Source organism: Centroberyx affinis, unplaced genomic scaffold (genome assembly GCF_046629955.1).
Source record: "Centroberyx affinis isolate AG114_WGS23_722 - 3 ecotype Tasmania unplaced genomic scaffold, CSIRO-AGI_Caff_v1 ptg002593l_1, whole genome shotgun sequence".
In the NCBI taxonomy this organism is placed as follows: Eukaryota; Metazoa; Chordata; class Actinopteri; order Beryciformes; family Berycidae; genus Centroberyx; species Centroberyx affinis.
In genome coordinates this window covers 366,442-373,200 of record NW_027280796.1, presented here as the reverse complement: position 1 = coordinate 373,200, position 6,759 = coordinate 366,442, and positions in this window count along the sequence as shown.

Sequence of the window (6,759 nt, the reverse complement as noted above, 5' to 3'; positions counted from 1 at the left end):
GGTCTATTGCTTTGTCTGTCCAGGCCTGCTGGCTGCCTCTGCACTTTTTGTTAGCATTTTGTTGTTTCAAACTAAATTGTTGTCCTGAATTCAAGCCGGCATGGTGAGGAATAAAAGGCGCCGCTACGAGTGCATCTGAGATAACATGCTTGGATAGATTTAAAAAAAAAAAAGAAAAAAAAAGTTTCAAAGGGAAATAATGGTTAGGGGCTTGTTAGATTCCTCTTCACAACATTTTGTGTTATCTTTTAGGTTGTTCCACCAATGGCATTTAATTGGTATGAACATTTTACTCAATATGTCAACTCAAACTGGGCCATAAGTGGACATATTTCCCTCAATGAGTCACGTCAGACAAAAAACCTACAAGCTTCTACCTCCATTTCAAAGAGTAGTGATTCTTCGTTGGGGTCTAGTGGCGAAACTCCTATAGCGTGATCGCTGAAAGGCAGGAGAGACAATGTTTGTCCATTTCTGACATGACCAGATTGTCATATCGCTCCTCGCAGCCAGCGAGTAGTGGGAATGCAGTGTGTACATTCTGTGTGTGTGTTCATTGTTTCTGATGATGTCCTGAATATTGCATAACTGGTGTCTCTGTCTGGGTTTGTACTGAAGTTGAGAATGCTGTTCCTTCTAAGGTGACAGGGCCGCCAGTGGCTGGGCAGGGTGACTCAGGTAATGGAAACCTCAGGAGCTGCTGTCTGCTGGCTGTCAGTGGTTTGTCTACCAACCCCTTTCTGTCGACCTCGCCTCCGGCCCCACGCGGCCTCCCCATCTCTCTCCTCGCATTGTTCCATAAGTGCCGTCCCGAGGCACGTGCGGAGCAATCCGAGGGAAAAGGGAAGCGCGTGAAGTTCATGAGCAGAGACTCCGGGGAGAGAGCCGAGATCCGAGAGAGCGTCTCGGAGATGTTAGATGGATCGTGTGCCTCGGTGCGTATCGGAGTCAAACAAGGGGAAGGAAAGAAGAGAGAACTGAACTCTGAACCGACCCCTTGAGACCTCAAGGAGCCCTGGGGTGAAGTCTCGTGAAATCTCTCAGTACGTAATCTATCCTTAACCTGAAATCACTCAGGGATGAACGCTGCGTCAGAAAATAGGATAGCATGTCAGGGTTTGGACAACTTGTTCTTCTCAAGTGATCAGATGCTGTGTATACAGTGCATTTACAAAGCTTAGTACAGTCCAATCTGTATTTTTGAACAATTCACAAATCTCTCTCAAAACATGAAACTAGAGACACTAATTTATGCCTAGAGTTGCTCCGTTGACAAAGAATAGGAGGCTGAATTCATGGACATTTTCTGATCTTTTATGTCCAAGCAGGCTTTACATTGTGGCAGTGCTAAAGGTTCCTAACCAGAAAATGTGCCTTCATTCTCCAAAAATCACCCTGATACTGTCACAGTCACGTGTTTCATTTGATATCACAGGGCAGCGCAAACTCTCTCTTGTGTTTCTGGCTATCGTAGACTGTCATAGATGTTACAAGTACAGGTCAAACTTTTCTGTAGAACAAAAATAACCGATTCCAAAGCTATATATCACTCGTATTTCCCATTAAGCTCATTGCAGTAGAGGTTGAAAATTCACCACTGGACTTGAGTTGAGCGGGTCAGAGGAATGGAACTGAATGGTGCCGGTTGAAAGTAGATCACCATACTTGAGCAGTTGACCGGCATGGCAGCGTGCCGGCCGTGCTGTAAACTAAGCCATGTGCTCAGCCAAGCTTGCACCACTGCTGTCCAGATTGATGGTAATTCTGACCCAGTGGACACAGAGAGAACAGACTGCGCTAGACTTGGGTTATCTTTCCACCGGCACGTCTACATGGACTTCTCGACGAATCAATTAATTCCTCTGGGATACTGATTGAGCCAGCCTAGTTAATTTACACACCGACTGACTTCACACAACACAGAGAGGTGGAGGAGAATTTTGAGAAGCAACAACAGCTAGGCCTAAATATTGAAATATTACTTGCATGCATGCTTAAGCGTAACTAAACCAGTGCGTGAAACTGCCTTTCTATAGGGTCACATTTTTCAGGAAGCATTGGACAATACTAAATGCAAAAGTCTTAGAAAAATACAAAAGGGCTAGAGGAAGGGTGACTCTAGTATAAACTGCACCATCATGAACAAATCAGTCTTTGAAAATATATTTGCATGTACTTTTTAAGACCCACTTCCAGATTCTACAGATCTTCGTAAATATGCAATTTTTATCATCCACATACATACATACATAGAGGAATTTTGGCTGTGAGAAACCATATTGGCTAGAGGAATCATTTTCAGAAAACCATTAATGATTTGCAAGCATATGCATTAGGAAATGTGTTTCGGTTCCAGGATCCAAAGATTTTAACATGTTTCAGATGTTTAAAGCCACAGTAGGTAATTCTGAAGGAAACATCGACAGGAAGAACGCACTTTGCTTTTACGGCTGAAATGCTTTCACATGATGTGATAAATTGTAGATAATAATCAATGTGCTTGCTATATTGTGTATGTTTGTTGTCAGGGATATTTGGAAATAGTCATTTATCTTTTCGGTTTATGACATTTCTGTACACTTTTCAGCTTTTTTGAAAAATAGTCAACAGAATTTATTTCAGCCATTTTCTAATGGGGCATTTTCTGATGCTTTCACTTGAATTACAAATGGTCCCTTTGCCATATTTCCAAAGATCTTCAGAGAATGTAAATTGTAAAAAGGATGCAAAACACTGTATGCTAGGGTCACACTACATGACTTTAAATTGAATTTGGGTGTGATCGGGATGTGTGCATGCTGACTCTGCTGTATCTCTGACGTTATCTCTCTCTACACTGCTTGCTCTGTTTTGTCTTATTGATGAAGATGCACAAACACAGTGCTGTATACAGTCTAATTTTGTGTGCACAAACAGGTTTAATGCTTAGCAAGTAAGCTTTGGCAGAAATGTCTCTGATACTCTCATCCTATAGCAATCTTTTATTGCTTGTTTGCAAGTTTATTGCTTGATAATTGTTGACTTGAGCCTGAATCAGGGATCCCTGTGGATCCAGTTGTTTAATGTTTGATCTAATGTGTCCCTTAGTTGCAAGGCATTCACACCTTTCTGACAGAATGAGTAATTTTTTGTTAAGGCCTGTTGTTTAGTATTAGATTCTCTCTGTTGGGATTTGAAAAGTCTTGCAGTGTGTGGCCAACATACCTTAACTTGTGCGTGGGAAAACTCTTAAACTTGTTTAAACATTTGTGGACATTATGCTCTGTGGAAAAAGTCACATAATGAAAACAACATAACCAGGGAACTGTTTAACAAGCCCTAGTTTTCTTTGCAGATGCTCCTTCTTTTGGACCAAAGGATTTAGGGCTTGTATGCATATAAATTATAAGAGTTCTGAACAGACTGATAATCATAGATCACCGCCTATTCTTAGGACATACAGGATACATACAGATCCTGGTTTAGCCTACACAAAAAAACATCATCTTGTGAAAGAAGTATGCAGATTTCTGACTTTGGGAAAGACATGTTCATGTTCTAAAATAGGGATTAGACTATCCGAAACCAAATGAGTGATATTCCCCTTTAACTCAACAGTCAAATCACAGATATAGGGAAATACAATATACACAATGTTATTAATTGAATTTCAGAAACAAAATATCAGCAGTTGAATTTGGGAATGAAGGTTGTGATAAGCCTTTCCTTCAGTCAGGAATTACTACTAAACAAAATCAATAGGCTACATCTTGCTGCGAAGTTGACAAGGCCTGTATAACATTTATCATGCAAAGGAGGAGAAGACAAGAAAAAAAATGTAGATGTATGTGTATATGTAGGTCATGTCAGGATTTGGCACCATCTGTGAGGACTGCCTTTTTTAGACTAGTCCAAACCATTAACCACACGTTCTGTTGCTTTAAACAAGACACAAAGGGAGAGGGCAGTCCTTTGTTTACTTCTTTGCCTAATGGCCACATACAAACTGTTCACATTTACATAGCCATTTTTTTAGCAGATGCTCATGTCCAGAGTGGCTTACAGTGAATGCAACAGTAGATCAACCCCATAAGATTACAAGTAACCGCTGGTAAGGAGTGCAAGGGCCAAAACCACAACAGACAATAGATGTAACAAATAATACTGTGTCCCTAGAATGATCATGTATTATACAGAGGTGATAGGTAAAGAAATAAGAGCCAGGCACATTTCTTTCTTTTTTTCAGACAGGAACAAAATGAGATCCAGGTAGAGGAGGAATTATGTTCAATCCAAAGAAGTCCACTGGCTTTCACACTCAAAAAGTGGACGCTTTTGGGCTGAGGTGCATTCTGTGTTATGGAAAGCGCCTTTAGTGTATTAAGATGTCTGTAATTGACTTCCAATTCCTTTGCAAACACCATGCAGTCGTCTTCTTCTGAGTCTTTTTAGTAGCGCTGTTTCTTTTAGGTTCAAAACACTATAATGGTGTTTGGAGACATTCTCTTCTACCAGGCTAATAAATGCCACAACAGTGGTTTGGCCCATTCCCTGTCTGTCTGTCTGTCTGTCTGTCTGTATGTGTTTGACCGGGACCAGAAGATGGATTATCTTACCCTCTGTGATTCATCTGGTTCCTGGATAGGTGCATAGAGCAGCTAGCCAAAGCCCGCCGTTACTTATTAAAGGGACGGATCTCTTTCCTTTCTTTAGTTTAACTGCAAACAGAGAGACGGTCAAACAGAGAGACAGTCTAACTGCCATGATTTGTGTGTAACTTGAACGGATGTCATTGTGCTGTAATAGATGTGCTTTTTTATTGCGCAAAAGGCTGCCAAGTAGTGAAGATGGTATGGAGGTGGACTCTGTGAAATCCCACTTGGAAAAGAAGGTGGTTGGGGTAATTCCCTTTGTATGTTACTAATTTGAGTTGGGCTCTTCTTCTTTTCCTAAAATAGTCTAAGATCCAGTCTGAAGTCTTTCTGTCTGACCCTCCAAATGCTTCCAACACCACCATTGGCATCTTTTCCCTCCTGAAACATTGACCACTTTAGGAGAAACAAAGGGTGATAAGTAATGATGTTGCCTTTGGGCCAGGAGGGAGCTATCAATGAACAACCAGTGCTTCGTGACCCTGACAGAACAGAAACTTTGTTTATTTTCCATTGATAAAATGAATGCAAATGGAAATGTCATGGATTTTCATTTTAAATGTCTTATAACACAATTGATTCAACCTATACCCAGTTCATGAAAGCTTTTACATTTGCTGATGTAAACACCGGGTGTCCGGGAGGTCTTTCCGGGAAAATTCCTCTGGCGCACAGGAAGTTTTACATGTCCAGCAGCAACAGCGGTTTGTTTGGAATCAATAGAAGAAGAACTGGGTAGTTAGCATGAGCAGTGATAGCCACCATGGCTGAACGGACAAAGAAAAGAGCGCCACCTACAGAAACTCAAACTTCATCAACAGAAAATCCAAGGAAAAAGACGTCACAGTACTGGACACTGTTTGATCTGTGGGTAGTACAGTGCAAAAAGAGGACCTTGGGGATAACTACTTTAAAGCCGTGGTAGGTACGTTTGAAGGAAAACAGGAAGACTAACGTACTTAGCCCCGCAATCTCCTCCCTCCACTCCCCACCCAGCCAGCGGCAATGAGCAACAGTCGATTGACAACTAGGACCGAAGCTCTCCTGCTCTAGTTAACCTCAATTGGTCAGATACCCATGGCTCAAAATTTACTTTGAGAGGAAAATAGAGCAATGACACTGCCAAATTGCCAAGTTTCTGATATATTGTCTTACTCATTAACCCTTTCACCCAACGTGGAGATAACTTTTTCTAAATTCAAACAAAATGTCAACACATGAAACCTACCCACAGAAGCTTTAAGATATTGTTTATGAATTATGAATAGCCTACTGATAATGTATAATATATCCCACTTATTTATTATTATAATATTCCGTACATTAAAAAGTTCCATATTGCAAACCCAAACCAATTTATGCTCCCTGTCTTGGAAGAGACATTTTACACAAATAGTTCAGGATGGAATGAACCCTGCAGGATCAAAAATCTGTTTCTAGCTGTAGAAAACTACTTTAAAAGTCAGGTCAAGTCCGGTGTGGATTTGTCCTTTTCCATTTTCCAAGTCAGTCATGAAACCTTCAGAACAGTCCTTATTGCATTTGATTTCAAGTTGTGCATACTCTAATGCTTCCATGTTTTCCATTAATAGTTTTTGTAGACTACATGTGGCCTTACAATGTCATCCCTGCACACTGAACAGTGTCCTTGGACTTTATGTATGTAACATCTTGTGTTACTTGACCCACAGATGAGACCATCCACATACATTACAGACTTTCATTCAGAATTAAGGTTACATCAGGATATCATATATCTTATTGTAGTGGTCAGCAGAAAAGGACTTAATGGGGCTCTGGCATGAATTAACATGTTGATTTGTGATTTTACGAATCATCCAGCCATAAGAGCCTGAAGAAATATTCTTTTTAAAAATGTGCAGCAGTGTTCTAGTGATGTGTCTAATGAGTGCCGCATGTGTTCTCTGAATGTTGGCAATGCAGTGGGTAGCTCCAGGTTTAAGTTGAAGTAGAAGCACTGGTTTTGATTGGTTGGCTGTGAAAGTGATACATGGCATGTCATTGCTGTACCTGTGCATATGGCTTACTTCCTGGAAAGGTGATCTTTGGCAACCAGCCTACAAGTTAATGTACAAGGCAATTTCTCCCTGTTGATGATGGATGGTGA